Source organism: Pleurodeles waltl, chromosome 1_1, assembly GCF_031143425.1.
Source record: "Pleurodeles waltl isolate 20211129_DDA chromosome 1_1, aPleWal1.hap1.20221129, whole genome shotgun sequence".
Taxonomy (NCBI): domain Eukaryota; kingdom Metazoa; phylum Chordata; class Amphibia; order Caudata; family Salamandridae; genus Pleurodeles; species Pleurodeles waltl.
The window spans coordinates 155,306,307-155,324,496 of NC_090436.1; the positions used below are offsets into that span (position 1 = coordinate 155,306,307).

Sequence of the window (18,190 nt, forward strand, 5' to 3'; positions counted from 1 at the left end):
TTGTTTCTAAAGGAATCCATTTGAAAGTTTTGCGTAACATGCAAAGGGTGTTGAAGCAGGAGGATGATATGGCATTGATTTTCTGGGTCATGGAGAGAGACGAGTCCAGTATGATGCAGTATGTAGTCCAAGGTGCACATAGGTACATGCTGTGGTTCCTAATGCTTTCTTAGAGACACTTTGCCTGATATTTCTTTAATGGTTTACCATCTCTATACATTGCTTTATGAGGACATTCATGTTTTTTTCTCTTGACTGTATTGCATTTTTTCATTGATTTCCCTGTCCATTAACACATTTGGGGCCAGGTGTAGCAAAGGTTTTCCCCCATTCTGTGTCTATGGGAAAAAGTGTTTGTACATATGGCCCTTGGTGAGGTTATGCCTTGACCTCAGCTAGGCTAACTTCCTAGAGATTTCTTGGTAGCTCATTAAGCATTCTGTCCATCTTTTTTTCTGAGAATAGCTGTGTTTCAGCATTTATGGAAGCTCAGCTACAGCACATTATTGCAGCAACATCTCCGCCTGCGCTGTTGTAGCCTCTATCTCACACACCTACATTCAATATTTCCTTCTTTACATGAAAGAATTAAAAATCTAAGCAGCATCTATTTGTGTTCTATACTTATTTGGTGTGTCTCTCCATTCTTGCACTTGTTCATACAATAAACACGGAACACTGATTTCAAGCAAAAACCTTAACAGTGAAGGCTATTATAAAGAGGCTTCATCAATGTTCTGAGGAAAAGAGACACTGAAAACAAAAAAGGGACCTAATTATCTAGATTGCACGTGTGAGCGCAATGCATTTTTGCACTAATATTTTCAGATTACATTTTGCCCTGCTGAAATTTTCACCTACCCTTGGAGGGACTGAATACTGCAAAATGTATTTTTGCATTGGTTTATTGGTGGAAATGTCTGTTTGGTCAGAGGCCACCCTCAAAGGGGGCATCAAGGGTCAGCGCCTTAACGGCCACCTGGGATCCGTAAGAACCAGTTTGTCTAGCCTGGTGGCCGGCGGTTGCCACTTCAAAAGAAGTGGCACCTACATGTCACCTCCTCCAAGGGAACCCAAGCCCCAAAAGAGGCGGCACGTTTTGGGGGCCAATGGGGGCATAGTATTGGTTTAAACCCCCAATAGGGGTTCAAGAAAAGGGATCCTGTGCACTGTCCCCCACCAGGGAATACATACTTGAAGAGTTGGGGGCAGTGCACAATAGAACAACGAAACCCCATCCACTCCAGGGAGTCTGCAGCTGTTGCAATGCTGGCAAAAGAAAGCTTAAAGAAAGGGGAATAACTAGCGGAAAGAACTGTTGGTATTAAGGCTCACCTAGTAAGGCGGTGGGCCAAAACAGGGATCACTCACCTGGGGATGCCTTATGGCAGGGTGAACGTGGCTGGCAGGCGGAGTAAACGTAGCACTGCACTCGGAGCCCAGACCCGCCGGATGGGCAGCAGGGCACAGACACAAAACATGGTAGCGAGTTGGGCCTAAACAAAACTTGAGGCTACTCTCCTTTCTCAAGCAAGTACAGAAAAACAGGCCCAGCAGAGGCTAGGAGTGGACTGAGATATATCATCTTTGGAGTTATGACCTAACAGCAAATGTATAATTTTTATGGCTTGTCACCTGTGGTTGATTTATGACCTTGTTGGCAAGGATTTTTGACTTGTGTGATTCATTGTATTCATGTTGCTTTGAAACTCAACTAAAGTTGATAACTAACGTTTGCATTGGTGATCATACATGCTTAAATAAACGTTGCGGCCTTTGTACAGCCTATAGGTATCTAAGAGTTCTTTAATATCAAGACAAATTGTTGCACCCCAAAGCGGTCTGGAGTGTTCCAAGTGCGGGGGTTAAAAATTGCACTGCAATCTCTGAAACCCACACGCTGAGGTGAGAAGGTGTATGTGATCAAATTATGTAACTGTCTCAAATACTAATTGAAATTAAATTATGTATTATCACCTTTAGGTACAAATGGCTTGGCATGTGAAACATAATTAAATGCAGTGTTGTGAGTCAGTAACTTTCACAATAAAAACTGGCTTCTTTGCATAATTTGTGGTGGGGTTTTCATAATTCATGACTTGCAGGCAGCAGGGTACCCACACCACAAGAGAGGGCAAAATAAATTACTGGGATTTAGTTGCCTGTTGGGAATCCTAAGCTACCCCCCAACCTGAGACTTGACAGTGCCTGTCAGGCAGAGAGAGGGGCGCCCAGCTGGGGAAGAGACATCTGTCGCTAAGCCCCCGCCTCTGCTCTGTGTTGCAACCACCTGACTCTCGCCAGTCCCCTGCTGCCAGGAAGGCCGGGCTCCAGGTGTTGTTTCCCCTCCCCACCAACTCTCCTACACAGGCCTCTTTTGCCGAGTTGTTAAGGAACAAAGGCCATGATGTCAGTGCGAACACACACTTTTTAAAGCCCTCCCTCGGGAACTCTGGCACGACAATGGCTGCATAAACAAGCATTCAGGCCCTTTGTTTGGCGGATGGGAGCATCTGTTAACGATCTATAGCTCAAGTGTTTCTATTCAGACCAGCTTCAGTGGATACTCAGTTTAGAATCCGCAACCCGGGTTTCACAGGGATCACCGGAAGTGCTTGAAAGAATCCAAACAAACCATGTCATTTGCAGAATGCAAAATTAATGAAATATTTTGGCAGCGTCAGCGGGATGTTCTTTCATTGGATTGTGTTAATGTCCCCTTACAGTGGAATTAAAATGGTTAGTTAGAGAACTTGAAAACAGAAATTGCGCGATCTTGAAGCCAAAAGCAGGTCAGAAGGCAACAGCTCTGTTAGCAGGAAACGTGTTCTGCTTCTTCAGCTGTTGACGGGGCCAATGTATTCATGCGCCAAAGCAACTTTTCAGAAGATGTGGGAACTTTAGAAGTTGGTTTCAGATCAGGATGAGAACTGTGTGCTTTATTCGTTTTTGTTAATCTTCAAACAATTGTAGGATATTAATATATTTTTATATTTAGGGCCTGAACAACATATTCTGTCTTGTTGGCTAAAAGAAACATGCGACATGGCTCCAGTCGGCTGAATGCATATGTCTCCGACTGTGGCTCTGAAGACTGGCTCCCTTTCTGTGCAAGAGCACTTCGCAGGCTGCGTTACATGGTTCAAGGGTCTTCTCGTTGATGCAATGTGTTAGGCAGCCATCATGTCAAAGGTTACTGGGTACAGGCACACGAGCCCAGCCTTTTGTTTTGGTTTTAAGCGGCGGCTTGTCGCAGATTACAAGATGGCACACTAGTAAACATGCGAACAAGTATTCACCAAGTGTGGGAAGTACAGGCAGGCATGACGGGGTATTGATAAACCTACATTGTTCCCTTAGAAATAGATAAACTTTCTTTGATGCCGATCTGCAGTTTCTTTTCCTTTTGTGTTATGTAGATGTGTGTTTGGCTTTATCTGAAGGCTGTACTGTTCCTGCGTATGCGTTTAGTGCTCAAAACCCTTTCTTTCCCTTTGCATTTTTTTCATTTTTTTTTCTCTTGTCTGTACTATTTAGAGGGAAAATTAATTTATTCACTGGTGGCAGACATGAGATAGCTGTTGTGTTTGTATTAATCATGGAAGAATTAATTCCGTTGAAGTGTCTTTATAATGACTTTGAAAGTTAAAAAAAAAAAAAAACTTATAGGAAAGCACAGGCAAAAAAGAACAGAGAAAGGGGTGGAGAATTAAGAATGTATTATGATAGAACGACGGATAGCAAAAAGTAATAATTTGTCAATATTTCATTGAAAATGTCTAATCAACACTATGAATACAATCTGAAATTCAAAGGTATAAAATGAGTCTTGCAAACCAGGGATAGATAGTAAGACTGCACTCATTTCTTACAGGCGCTCCTGTGTTTTTTTTTTGGCCTGGCCACTTTTGCTTTCTATGTCATTCGAGGTTATTTGCCTTTTATAAATTACGAGGAAGGGCATGTATGTTCCATGTACATATAATAGAATATGCTTAGAATTAGATCCCATGTGCCAGCATTTTGTCAGGGGTACCCCTTATGCAAGGCTTACATACAATAGGCCAGTACCAGAATGTTGCCACTGATACTGCTCATATACCATACAAAATTAACTTGAGTATGTCAGAGCCAAAGTTTTTTCATGGTTTGCTTCCCCCATCCAGAATCCCTAGCACCAATGTGCCATGTTTGCTCTCTCTGAGGCCAAGAATTACCTCTACTATGCCTGCGCCAGAATTTTGTCACAAGTGTCCCATATGCCAAGAACAACATCCAGGGTGCCAGGGCCTGCATTTTGTCACCAATGCCTTTTCTTATGCCAAGATTAATCTCCAATATGCCAGCAACAGCATGTTCCCTTGCATGTGCTATAACCCAAGCATAATTATGCGTGCCCAGTGGCATACAAGCATAAAACACTCCAACAGATACACTCTTAGTCAGTCACACTATCACTCACTCAAACTCATCCCCTTTCTCATTTGCTCACCACCTTAGTCACTGTAACTTACTCACACTCCTAACCTGGTGCTGAACAGGTGTGTGTGCCTACCCCTGCCTATGATAGGTTGATTATTTGAAAAGCAAGGTCTTCAGCTTCTTGTGGAATTCAAGAAGAAAGGAAGATCCTCTGATGTGGAGTGGGAGGTCATGCCACACTTTAGAAGCAATATAAGAGAATGCTTGTCCTCCTGATCTGGTTCTGTGTATCCATGGAATGTGAGTGAGTAGGGGTCTTGGGTAACGAAGGGGTCTGGATGGTTGGTGGAAGGAAATGCACATTTTCAGGAAGGTGGGGAATGAGTAGTGTAGTGCCTTGAATGTGTGTGAGTTTGAATTGAGTGTGTTTGTGTATCGGGAGCCAGTATAGTTCCCTGAGGTGCGGTGTAATGTGAGTTCTTTGTGGGAGATTGAGTCCCCCAATAGTTCAACTTGACTGTTATGAGGCATGCATGATAGTTTTTTTTAAATGTTGCTTGGGGGCTGTTTAAAGATCATGCTCAGCATCTTCAGTGTCTGGAAGCCAGATGCAGTGCATTTATATGTGTAGTCATGTCCAGATTGTTGATGACTATTCAGCGGATTCTAATGTGGGTTCTGAGTAAGGGTGTGAGTCTGATTCCTGCCAGCCACCATGAAACCATGACAAATGCTGCAGAGAGGTCTAGGAGGATGAGGGCTCCTTTGTCTTCTCTGTCAAGTATTGAGGTCAATGTCATCTGTGGTGCCTATGAGTGCTGTTTTCATACTGTGTAGGTGGTTGGGCCTGAATCTGGACTGCATGGCAGTGAGGAAATGGTGGTTGGTGAGGTATCAGTTGATTACTTTCTGTAAGATCTTGCCTGGTATGGTAGGAGGGAGACCAGTCTTTAATTGGAAAGCGTGGCTGGGTCAGTGGATGGTTTCTTGAGCAGTTTTTCAAAATGGAGATCCCCTGTGCTTAATTTGTAAATAAAAAGGTGTTAATGCCCAAAGCTCTCTCCTTAAATACATGGCTGCTGCAGTTAAATGTGCGAGCATGGAATACTGAGGCAGCGTAATCCTAAATCCATCTCAGGACTCTTGAATCCATTTACAGCCACCCTCTGGCCCTTCAGCTCACTCTAGCAGCTTTCTGCTTTCTCCCTATGTGATGCTTTTTCATTTTACTCTTCCTCAGTCTTTCCCATATGTGTCTTTTGCTCGCAGCACATGCTTGAGGCAGAAGAATAAGTGTAGGCCCTCAAGAATAAGTGCTGGTGCCCCACCCCCGGAAACCACCTGCTCAAATTAAGCACTCCTGACATTTTGGGTAAACGAGCATCGTAATCATTTTGCATGAGACATTTCTTCTAGATATAAATGGATTTTGCACATTGCGTTATAGCAGAAGGGTTCCCCAAGCCTAATCATGGGTAAAAAGTGATATAAAATGCATCTGTAATACAATCCAAAGCAATACAGTACTTAACTAAATTAAGTGGATTTGCTCAAAACACTGTATCTCATTATGGCTCAAATAGACACCTATCTGCGTCCTGATTCAGTGAGCATCACCCCAGACTTGACATATCATATTCCAACCACAGTAAAAATGATATTTGTAAGCAGTTATTTTGCTTCTTGATGCATGTCTATACTGTATAACATTTCTAAACATTAAGATAGTTTTGTGAAATTCTGTTACTACAAATCATGGTCTACTGCAAACTAAAGTGCCTGCCACTTGCCATTTCAATCACATATGTGTCTGTCTTAAATGTGGATGGAAGCAGACAGTGCAGAAGGAAATGCCACTGAAGTGAGGCACATCGTCCTTCTGGGGCAACAAAAGGAGTGGCAGAGCTCCGAGTGTGAAAGTAAGTGAGGCATGAATGTATGCAGGTGAAGACTTGGGATCTGGGTGAAGGGTCTCCGCGATAAGGTGTTCCTTGAAGAGATGTATTTTCAACTTCTTTCAGTAGTGGCAAAGGAATGGGGTTGTTTTGTGGACCTCAACAGGATGAAGTTCCAGATCCAATGGCACTATCTGGAGAACACATGGGGCCAGATGTGCGACGTGAGTTTGTGGCTGTAAACTGCAAAAATCTCCTTTTGCGCCTTCAAAATGGCCTTGTTGGATGTACTATCCCTATTTTGCGAGTCGGTATCCTGTTCGCACAACAGGGATTGTAACTCCCAATTAGGAAAGGGCATTCATAGGGTGTTCCTTCCTAATTGCAAATCTCAGGCCCATGTATGATTGTTTTGTGACCATGAAGGTGGTGGTAGCCCGTTCGCAAATGGGAAGGAGTCCCCTATGTGAATGTGGGCGTCGACATTTTTTCAGAGCAGGCAGTGGTCCTATTTTTGCGGACCACTGCCAACCCTGAAAAAATGAACAGCTAACTTTTAATTTTTGTTTTTTAAATGCATTCCATTTTCCTTTAAACAAACGGGCTGCATTTTAAGAAAAAATTGCTCTATTGACAAAGCGATCACAAACATGGTGGTCTGATGGCCCTGTGATTTTTGCCATTCACAAATGAGTCCTAATTTGTGACCTACCTCATGAATATTGATGAGGTAAGTCTCTTGCAACCCATTTATGAATTTCAAACAGTGTTCGTGACATTTTGTTTTGCGACTCGCAATTTTTGATTCACAACAAATTGCAAATTGTGATTTGCAAAACAAAATGGTTGTACATCTGGCCCATAGCTTCTTGTCTTTTCTTACTGCAGTCCTTATTTTCAGATCTAATGATATTTCTGCCACAGTTTGTCAGTACTCTACCAGAAATGTCATGTTTTGTAACCAGGTTTGGTGCAGTGCCAAAGGTGATTACCGTTGAGACAGTGTAACTTTTCTTCAATGTGGTTGACGTGGACAGTGCGAGCCAGAGAAGTTCTCTGATGATCCTGTCTTTCTGTGGAGACCTTTGAGGAGACTTTGCTGCATGGAGGGCATTCTTCAGTTAAGCCAAGTGGATTTCAGAGATGCAGGACAGTGTATTATTGGGCTCTATCAATGGCCAGTGCAAGCATTTGATATACTTCTTCAGCATGCTATTCATCACTGTTCTTGACTATTCCTTGCTGAGAGCAACAGGGGCGTTACTGTGTGCCAAATGTTTCAGTAAAATTGTGACAATTTATTCTGTTGAGGGCTCTGTCAAGTGTTCACTCAATAATAATATTTCATAATAAATGGTGCTTACCTTAGAGACATTCAAGCCCCTTAATAGTGTCAACATTTCACATTAATAGTTTGCTGCAGTCCAGAAAGAAAATTAAATAAATTACTCATCTCTATAAAAGGCAAAAATGCAAATTGTGCTTAATAATTTTGCAATAATTCCTCTTCCCCTTAGTGAAGGCTTGTGTGTTTTTTAGCCTGTTGGACCCTGGGGATGTGGACCGTTTAGATACGTACATAGGACTGCAACATAATGCAGTCACAGTACATTTCTACTACCACAACCCAACGGCTTCTTCTAGCACTCATTGATTGTATGTTTACCTTTGACCCTGCATAACACACTCTGACTTTGGCTAGGTTTGTACAAATCATATATCACATACATACACACATACCTTTGGAAATTACCTCTGCCATTGTATATTCTGTGTAAATAGCATTTCCCTTGACTCTTGGTGCATCCTTGACATACTGCTGTTATTACAACATGCTGTCACTGAAAAGTTATAACATATTTTGATGCCTCCGTGCCTAGTTCACACTATACAAAATCATTAAATTAAGAAAGTTTAACAGAACCCCATGTTGTGTCTTCATTGACAGTTTGCACCATGTTGACATCAACCTGTGCACCCTATAAAAGTATACCTAAGATTGATAGTCTTTCTTCTAATTTGCTGTTCACCATGGACAGGATTTCAAATGAAGGCAAACGTTCTCTAGGGAAACCGCTCGGATCATTAAAAGCACGTTGCTACGCATGACCTAATCCATATTTCAGTGTGAGTCATCCCTTGTGTTCCAGAACTGGAGAATTACCAAAGGGCGTCTCTAAGCGCCATGTTATAATAGATGCGCGCACATGCTCCTTGGTGCCGGGTCAAGTGCTCCCCTCGACTTCTGTACTTCTCACCTTAGTGATTGGATTATCCTGATCACAGTATCTTTATTGATAGCAAATTATCAACTAGTGCACATCCAATCTGAATATTTCCTAGTTAAACCCCCTAAGCAAGCATGGCTTTCTTCTTTTCACACAACTCAACATTCAAAATTACTTCAACCTGACCTCATTAAAATACTACAGGCTTGGTTAAGGGGGAGACAAAATATAAGGCGATAATTATTCTTGAAGAAGGAAAATAAAGGCTAGGAATTGAGAAGCAGTACAATATCCAGACGTAATATTATCCAATTTTGCATGCTTTCCTCTATCATTATTTGATTTCAGGCTTGTCATACGCATCAGTTTAGGCCTTCTGTCTTGTGACTGTAATGAATTTTAATGGCAGTCCGCCTGGCCTCGCGACATGGAATTAGCCGCCCGTCCCTCCCTGACAGTGAATCCGAGATCCCAGATTTGACTCCTGTCACCGCCGTTGCCGCTGGCAGCCACCGCAGTGGCTACGATCCCTTCACAGACATGACAGGGACCAAATTAAATCTCTTTGACAACAATGGGAATTAGCTATACGTATGGGAGAGAATTTGGTGCATCTAACAAGAAGGCCTGCGTCGGGGACCTTCAGCAGAGCCTCTCATAACGTTTCCCCTTATTGTTCTACAGTCCCTTTATTAGGCCTGTCTGGGGCTGTTCATTGTTTATTGAACAATCAGGAATGCCTGCTATGAATTAAAAGGTAGCTGCTATTTGCATCAAATGTGATATGATGGTTCGTTGCGGTGCACTTAAGAAACAGTTTTAAATTCAATCTGTGCTGGTGTTAAAGTGTGTGTAATGAGCCTGTAATGAATAAAAATACGTCTAGTTTTTGGTCCTCATGCACAATCTCTTCTGCATAAATTAGGCTGATGCCAAATTTAGTTTATACTGGTGCGATTCCAGGTAATTTCCACCATTTCAAAATAAACTTGTTATGTGAATGCCCTGAATTATTGGACTGTACCAAGTTGTGTACTTGATATTATAGTTGTTCACTTCACATGTGATTTGGCATTATTTTTTAGTGCAAAATGCATCCGTGCATTTACAATGGATGTAAGGATGTAGTTCACTGTAGAAAACAGCACAAAATGCTGAGTGGCATTTTGCACAACTTTGTGTAATTTCTAGGGAATTTCTCGTCCAGGCTTTATGCTGATCCCAGTGCAGAGCGTGGAATCTACACGTGTCTGCTCTGGGAGAAGTATGGGTCTGATATAGGTTTGCATTGCAGACAAACATATATCTTTTTGTTTGTCTGTGCTACGAGCCTCTTTCATACGTTGTGCTACGTTCTTTCATGTTATGGAAGCATGTAAAGCACTCCTTTTCATAAAAAATGACATCTCGATGCTGGACCACGAGTAGTGATAGGACAAACAGTTTACTTAGAACAAAGCCAGTTTGAAGATGCTTTTAGAAACAATTCTAAGAAGGTAGGATTTTCAGTTTGAGTGGTACATAACTCCTTGGCTGGTGAGCCTAACTCAGAGAGACTCGCCCCACCGCTGAGATGGTGACATCCACTCCATACTGGTAGTACAGTTATGACCTTACAGAATCATGTCATAAAGTTACATTTGGATAGCTCAGCTCACAAACATCTAGGATAGGTAGTCAAAATATGCCTCTATGTTTGGAGCAAATAAACATCTTTCATAAAATCACAAGACTATTAGAAATATACTGCGTACACTGACTATTGTAATTGACTGCGCCAACGTTGGTTGCATTTCCAAAACGTTAAAGCAATGCAAGAGGTAAATGAATACCAGCATAGGTAACAGTTTTACCTATATGTTGCCCTAACTGAATTAAATCAATCCCAAACCCAATCCTAGATTTGCGAATACAAAAATTCTGCATACTGGCAAACTTTCTACATTTGTGAGTATATTTTGCGATAGGTTGTGTGTTTGTTCACCTAAGTTTAAAAGATGTACACTATTCTTTTGGACATGGGGTCCAGAATATTTAGCAAAACATGGCTCCAGGTAAAAATATTGCCCCGATTCACAGTTAGCTCCTTTTACTGACACTTGATCTTTTATGGAAGATTGCAACCAATTTATCAGTGGCTAACTACTCCCCCTTGTTCTTAGTGCTGAGTGAAAGAATTTTAAATGGAGCCTATTCAAAAACTGCATTTTGTACTAGTTTTGGTATTACTAAAATAGTAGTCATTATATACCACTAAATGCTACTCACAAACCTAGGTGAAGAGGTCCCACCTCTGCCTCTTCTTTCTTTTTCTGTGCTGAGGTCTCCACCCCAACTGCAGAGTCTCTATGCATGTAAGTATATTTTTCAGTAGTAAATGTATGAGGGACGGAGAAGAGTGGCTGGTAAATGTGGAATACTAACTAATAAAAGGAAGGGATTACTGGAGGAGAAGAGGGCTTAGTGTAGATTTAGGGACTGGACTTCTAAAGGATCTGAAATAGTCATAAAAGTACTCCAGCTCAAAACTCGATAAGTCCAGCACCACACATGGCCGACCACTGGTACTGCAGCACCCTCTCATAGAAAAAACTAAAGCTGGGGACTTCACATAAAACCCCATGCGAAATAATGTGAAATTAAATTATTTAAAATAGTTAACAATTATTTCTAATATTTTTTAGCAAAATAAGTTTAATGTAATTCATTTGAAATAATTACATTTTAAATTTAAATTACATTTTAATGCTGTAACTTTTATTTTGCTGTAGGTTTAAAGCAATAACAATAATGAACATTTATATTTCACATAAAAATACTCATTCATTTTTTTCAAGTTTAATAGTAAATATTTTTACCTTTAACTATACTTTATCGGAGATCTCCGCCACTAGGGCGGACTCTGGAAGCTAGTCCTTGTATGGAAGACACGGGTACTGCACACACTGATGATACGAACAGGAAATAAGACTAAACAAGACATATTGGGTTAATTATCTTGTAAGAGCAAAGGAATAGCAGGAGGCTAAGGAGAATCAAAAACATTGCAGAATGCAGACACTTTGCTGTGTCGATGGGCTTCACAGTCCTTAATTCTCCAAAACATCATTCCATCGCTTTCTGATTTTGTAATGAGAGACATTTGTCTCAAAAAGACCTCATTTTAAAATACATTTATTTGCCAACTTTCCATTTGTTCTGTCTTAATTTTCCCTGTCTGCTCCAATCCAGAGGAACCCAAGCCATGCAAGGGGTATGCCTTGATGCTGAGAGGTACCGCCTTTGTCCAATGTTTTTCATGTAGTGAAGCAGCGCTTTCCCTAATGGTACAGCCACTGGAATTACCATAACTTTGCTCAGGCACAAAGATGCTGGTTTGCTCCGCTAAGACAGAAAGGTGACGCATCGTCTGGAGGGAGATTGTAACTTGACAAACAGCATGTGCTTGCTTACCATGAGTTGACAAGGAGTGTGTCATGTTGGCAGGTTAGATTTAACACCCTGGATACTCCCATTCCATCTGGGCAGGGCGTAATTATTGAATCACATATGCATCCAAGCTTCTCCTGCCTTCGTTACTCCTTTATTGCTGGAAATTCCAAGGGCAGGATTTCAATCTGAGCAAGTGCAAATTATCAATTACATCTGCACATTAAGTCGCTGCGCATTCCCTGTTATTGTCTTTTTGGTTCAAGCAAATTAAGTCTATTCCATGTAGTTTGCTCCTCTACGTGTCTGACGTCAACTTCGCCTTTGTTGTATTGAGTGCATTATTTGTGTCTGGCATTGAAGTCCTCTTTATTCAACCTAGTGCCTTCAATCTGATTCCAGAAATATAAAGGTCTGAAATTAAGGTTAATTTGCGTTGCTGTATGAGCAATATGGGCAGCCTTGCAGGGCATTTGCCTGGCACAAATCAGGGGATGTTCCTATCAGTAACTCATGTCCTATTACCAACCTTGCATTTTAAATAACTGTACCTTGGTTATCGTCTGTTCAATATTCTGTTGCTTCTTTTCTGGGCTTGTGTCTCTTTTCATACATACATGAATACAGACACTCATAAAAGTTGCGTAAGAGAAGGCCACAGACATTTCACTAGCCATTTTGATCTGCTGTTCCCTGTTGGTGAGAGGTTTTGGGCTCTCATTGACTATACCTTGGACACAAAGTTAAATCCAATGGAAGACTGAAGTGCTGGGGGGACTTCCAGAAACATGCTGGTGGTGTGGCTGAGTGTCCATAGTTAGTGACTATAACTATGCCACGTCTCTTATCCATTCATGCATTTGCAGAGTACCCCAAACAGGGTGGTGGCAGTACAATGTTGCAGTTAACCTAGTGAACGCATTCAGGAAGCTCTCGAAATGCTAGGGAATATAACAGAATACACGGACAAAGCAGAAAGCATGTCATTAAGTCTGGGTGCAGCATTCACTGTGCTGTGCAGCAGCCCCACTGCAGCACAAACAGTTCAGGGTGATTATTCATAGCATCTTCATGGCCCATGAAAGTCTGATTAGTTTAATTGTACTTTGTCAGGTATACGATTTATGAGATGGTAAAACACTTTTCCATTTTGGAATATGTCAGTAAATGTTTGCTGCAGTGGGTGTTGCACCTTGAGTGTTCGACACTTGAAATGCATGTCATTTCATCTCATCTGTAGATTATAGTATAGTTACTTATATTTTTTAAGTCTGCAGTGTGTACATTCCAAAGTCACTGCGGGATTATAAAATGGGCCTACCTCCATCTTAACCTCAGATGTTGTCTTTTCATTATTGGTTTGATGTAATGACCCTTACTAAGTAGACAAGCAGTAATCCTGTTGTGAAGATTTAGTGAAACATGAGTTTGGCAGAATTTGTAAACCGGATTTAAAATCATTCACTCGAAGCCGGCATCCATACAAAATTATTCCAGATATTGTAGTGCCAGGGAAGTGTGTTATGTTATTTTTCATAGCTTGCATAAACTTTATTTTGAGGAAGACATAGAGCGGATGATTTGTCTGTGGATGACCTTTACCAAAAGAATGGCCTCATTCAATTTTAGCGCAAGTTACCCTGCATTCTCCCATTTCCTGGCTTCTCTGATTTGGGAACACTTAATTTTAGGAAAAGCCGTGGTTAAAGGCTTGAATGTTTTTGGAGCTTGAAGGATCAACTCTATTCTAGTGCGAATTCTACACTTAATTTCGGTTCATGCACATGCCTTTCAATATAAGATTTACCACGGTGAGTAACATCTTTCTTTCCATGAAGACTGTTGAGCCTAGATGCACATATTCTATTTTCATGTATTCAGTTTATTGTGATTTATAAATGGACATATACATCCATGCAGGTTTCATGGCACTGAGGAGACAAAGGATGACACCTGAAACTCCACCCACTCAATTAAATGTAGATAAGAATAGTCAAGTCTTGGGCACTAAGTCAAATGTTATGTGGATCTTTATAGCAGTCAGAAATAGTTAGAAAAGAAGGGGCATTTACCAAAAACATTCTATTCTCATAAAAAAGAGTCACTTTAAGAGACACGTTTAAGAGCAAATGAAGACAGGGTCCCAGATTTCTCAATGAGCAATACTGCTAAAGCTTCTGCATTTATGAGAGCCACTTAGATCCCCCCACAGAGTGTTAATAGGAGAGTAACTCTTTCCTGAGTACGAGATATTCAATCAACTACCACTGACACATGTGAAGAAGTATACACAGGGTTGTCTCACAGGTGTTCAGATTGAAAGCCAAGCCGCCTTTAATCATTGACCTTTTTGACACCACTCCTCACACACTGTCTAAATTGTGCCAGTTTTATTTGTACTTTTTTATTATTGATGCTTTTTCTTTTCACCTGTAAATGGACAGTGAGCTTATGTTGTCATCACAATGATCTTGCCGTGATTGGAAGACATTACTTTTAGCCACTTCTAACTTGCTACATTCGACACAGAACCTTATTTAGACCCTCCCATACATCAGAAGGCTGACTATATGATCTCCCCCACTATGACAGGACTGTCTGCCATATTTAGAGACCCTTGCCTCCTTAGAGGGGATCTCAAAGACTGTCTTTAGGGTGGTGTGGCCAGTGCGGCTCGACGGGGTGCTGATCTGCAGGGGAGGAGGGGCAAGGACCCGGGGGTGGGGGGTGGAGAGCACTGTGTTTAGCAATAATTAATGATTTAAAGGCACCTGCCTCAGAGTTCCTAGTTTGTCCAGCTTTCAGATAGCAATAAAAATGTCAAGATAACTCCTGTGATTAATGTTCCTGCTAGAGGGAGAAATTAAGTTTTGTCTAGTAGCAGTTTTGACTTGCCATAGTGTAGTGCAGTGGGTTAATATGCCTACAGCAAAGAGCAGATCTGTATTTTATATAATTAGCTGAATGGATTAGTAAAGCCAACCTTTACCGTCACTTTGAAACAAAAGAAACGTTTGTGCCAGAGAGCGTATGGAAATATGAGGGGCACTTTTGACGGGTGGTAGTGAGGTAATCCGAGGAGTAGTTTATGGGGGAGGGACTAAAAAGATGGTCCTACCAGGTGTCAGCTGGCCCTAGGGATCTCTAAAGTGTGAAGGGAGCATCCATCATGCCTGCTCTTTTCACAGTATTGAAAGTTTTCCAGGCAGGAACCTTGTTAAAAGTGCCAGCTCAGCAAACCTTTCTTTTTTAAATAATGCAAACTGGTAAAGCAGGAGTTTGCTTTCTCTTAACAAGACGAAGGTGGCCCGGTGCACTGTGTTATATGGTATTTGGAAATGCAACCATATAACATTTTCCCTCCCCATTTCCACCACATCATGCGAGTCAGATACTGGCATGGAAAATATGTGACTTTAGACCTACCTTCTGAAGGGTGAGACGGCCATCACTATGACCCAGCGTTCCTGTGGCAGACAGACCACTGGGTCAGTGACAGTAATCCAGTGGTTTGCATGATTCTAAATAGAATGGGGGAACAGTGGCTTTGGCAGGGTTTGCAATTTGGTGCTTGAAGACCAATTTATTAAAGATATCATAATGACTGATTTAACACTGTTCAATAAATATAGGTACCTATATAAGTTGGATTAACTCAGCATATTTGAATATTTATCCTCGTTTGATCTTATATGGAATACATGTAAATGATCTGAGGCTACCCATGAAAATAGATGCCCTAAACAGATCTACTCTGTCAACTTATCTTATTAATGTGGCTTATTTCTACTAAATCAAAGAATGAGTGGGGGACAATTGAATTTTACCTTCACTTTAATTGTTGCCTTGAAAAAAACAATGTAAAGGAGGAAACGTTTTTCTCTTGTGTAGTATTAAAGAAATGATGTTAAAGGAAAGAAAGAAATGTCAAAAGAAAGAACTGTTATACTATATACATCAAATGAATGCTAAGTAATTACAAAAAGTCTTCTATGTTACTTTGTATATCATTATTTATAGCTCTGACTTTGAAAACATCTGAGGGTGAGATGTGCTACCAAACTGTGTATTGCTACAGACAACACAATAAGTGCTGCTTTTATGGTTAGTCATGCACTAAATATTGCTACTTGGTTTTTACAGTTAACTCTGGGTCATTACAAAGTTGCAGCATTTGGATTTATTTCTGGACATGTTCGAATTTGTATAATAGCTATATCTAAAATATATACATTGTGAATACTTGCATTGTTATGTGCAAGTGTGACACAGCTTTTTGGCACGTCTTTAAAGGAATAGCAATGTAACGTGAAAATCTGGTGGTTTTTACGATGCCAGCGTGTCATGGAGGTGCCTGAGGTAGTTCATGCAGCGGCTCAACTAGTTCCGTCACTAGAGTAATTTTATTGGCCGAGCCACTGCATTGCCACAGAAAGGGAAACAGTCCTGCTTAGACTGACATTCTTATGCATGGACGGCTTATTGAAGTGAACCAATTCACCAGATGTGTTTAACAGTGTAGGCAGAATACATTTGTTTGAATTAGAAACATCCTTCAAATAATATGGACTGAAAGGAGAAACGTGCTGGAATCTCTAATGTAGAACTATTCACCTGCAGCTCTAGCTCTGTGGTTTACCTTTAGGCAGCATGTAGAAATCATATGTCTAGTTCACCCTTTGCATCTATTGACTGGTATTCTTTATTTTCATGGTTTTCAAAAATTTTACTCATAATACAGGTTTTATGCAAATGATTAACTTACGTCTAGGATAAATAGCTACAAAATATTCTGTTAACCTTCCTTCGATTTTTCTTACTGTTTACAAAGGGAATGGGGCTTCATAAGGAAACCAATGGCAATCGATGTTGTTGAGACAACCTAGGTACAATGCAACCTTAGGTATTTATCAACTCTAACATTACCAAAGCTAGTTCCATCTGGTAATCCGTCCTACTGAAGCATTTTCACAAAAGACTGGTAAAAACTCCATTGATGGAGCCAATGATTGTATAGGAGCATTGTACACCCTCTACTTTTCATATTCATACAGACAATCACTTTGCATGAGTTCCATATTTTTGTCACCCACAGGGCGTATGAATGGATTTTTCAGGAACCAGAGAATTGCATATTTTGGGAGATATGCCTACCTCTTGAGCCCTGCTTGAGCACACTTACTATTTGGATTGACTGAGTTTCACCTCATGTTTTTAAAGCTGTGATCCCTGTACTGGCTGGAAATTTCCATCCTCTGATCATTTTGAGGAAGCTCATTCCCCTTTCAGTAAAACCAAAGTCAGTATTTAGTAGTGGGTTAGATGGGGAAGAGAGAATAATGAATAACTTCTGTTGCTAGATAAAGCAAACATATAGCTTCTGGGAATCAGTGGCACGCAGGGGACAGGATGTTCCATTAGTAGGAACAATGGGAGCTTGAACTGAAGCATACTGAGTATCCTTCACTGGTAAAAGTTTCATAGTACAGTTACATTTCTTACACAAATAAACCAGCACAACTGCTACAATGAACACCAAATTATATCTTCATTTGGCTTACTCCTGAGCTTTCTGTAATCTTTTCCATTCCAAGTGGGCTCACCATGTAGGTGTTCTCCTACATAAGTATCAGAAATGTTGTCATGGGAGAATGATCTATCTATTTTTGACACTTCAAATATAAACAAAGGTTAATAGATGGGCACACACCACCTCTGATCTGCCAGTGCTCTCTGTCCACTCTCACTCACTCACTCACTCACTGGTATTAGAATAAATGTGAGTGACAGCCAATGGAGTCCTTTGAGCGAAGTGCTGTGTGAGTGAAGAAGGCACCCATGGGTGGGGCTCATGAAGTCTGACAGAAACCTGACATTAGTCTGTGGAGTAGCTGTTAATACTTTGACAGAAATGAAATCATGCACCATCATCACTTTTACTAACAGGACACAAAGCAACAAACCTCATGTTTTGTCCATACATCAGCCAGCATTTCTTAAATATTTGTTCCTAGGCAGTTCACAGACGACCTTTTAGTTTTAGCACCATGTATGTTAAAAATTAGATATCATAGAAATATCCTCGTTCTCTGTTTATTATCATAATGACCTTCTAATAGGAGATTGTGTGAGTAACTTGATCGTAAAGTTGTTTGTGATTATAGTCCTCAAAGAAATATGAACCGCATATGAACCCCATAAGTGAACGATTTGTGG

General features: G+C 40.8%; 1 protein-coding gene across 4 annotated transcripts in view; it reads left to right on the forward strand.

Moving 5' to 3' along the window:
- DCC (DCC netrin 1 receptor) overlaps window positions 1-18,190 on the forward strand; it is a 1,057,140-nt gene that overhangs the window by 127,257 nt on the left and 911,693 nt on the right. The window lies entirely within an intron of this gene.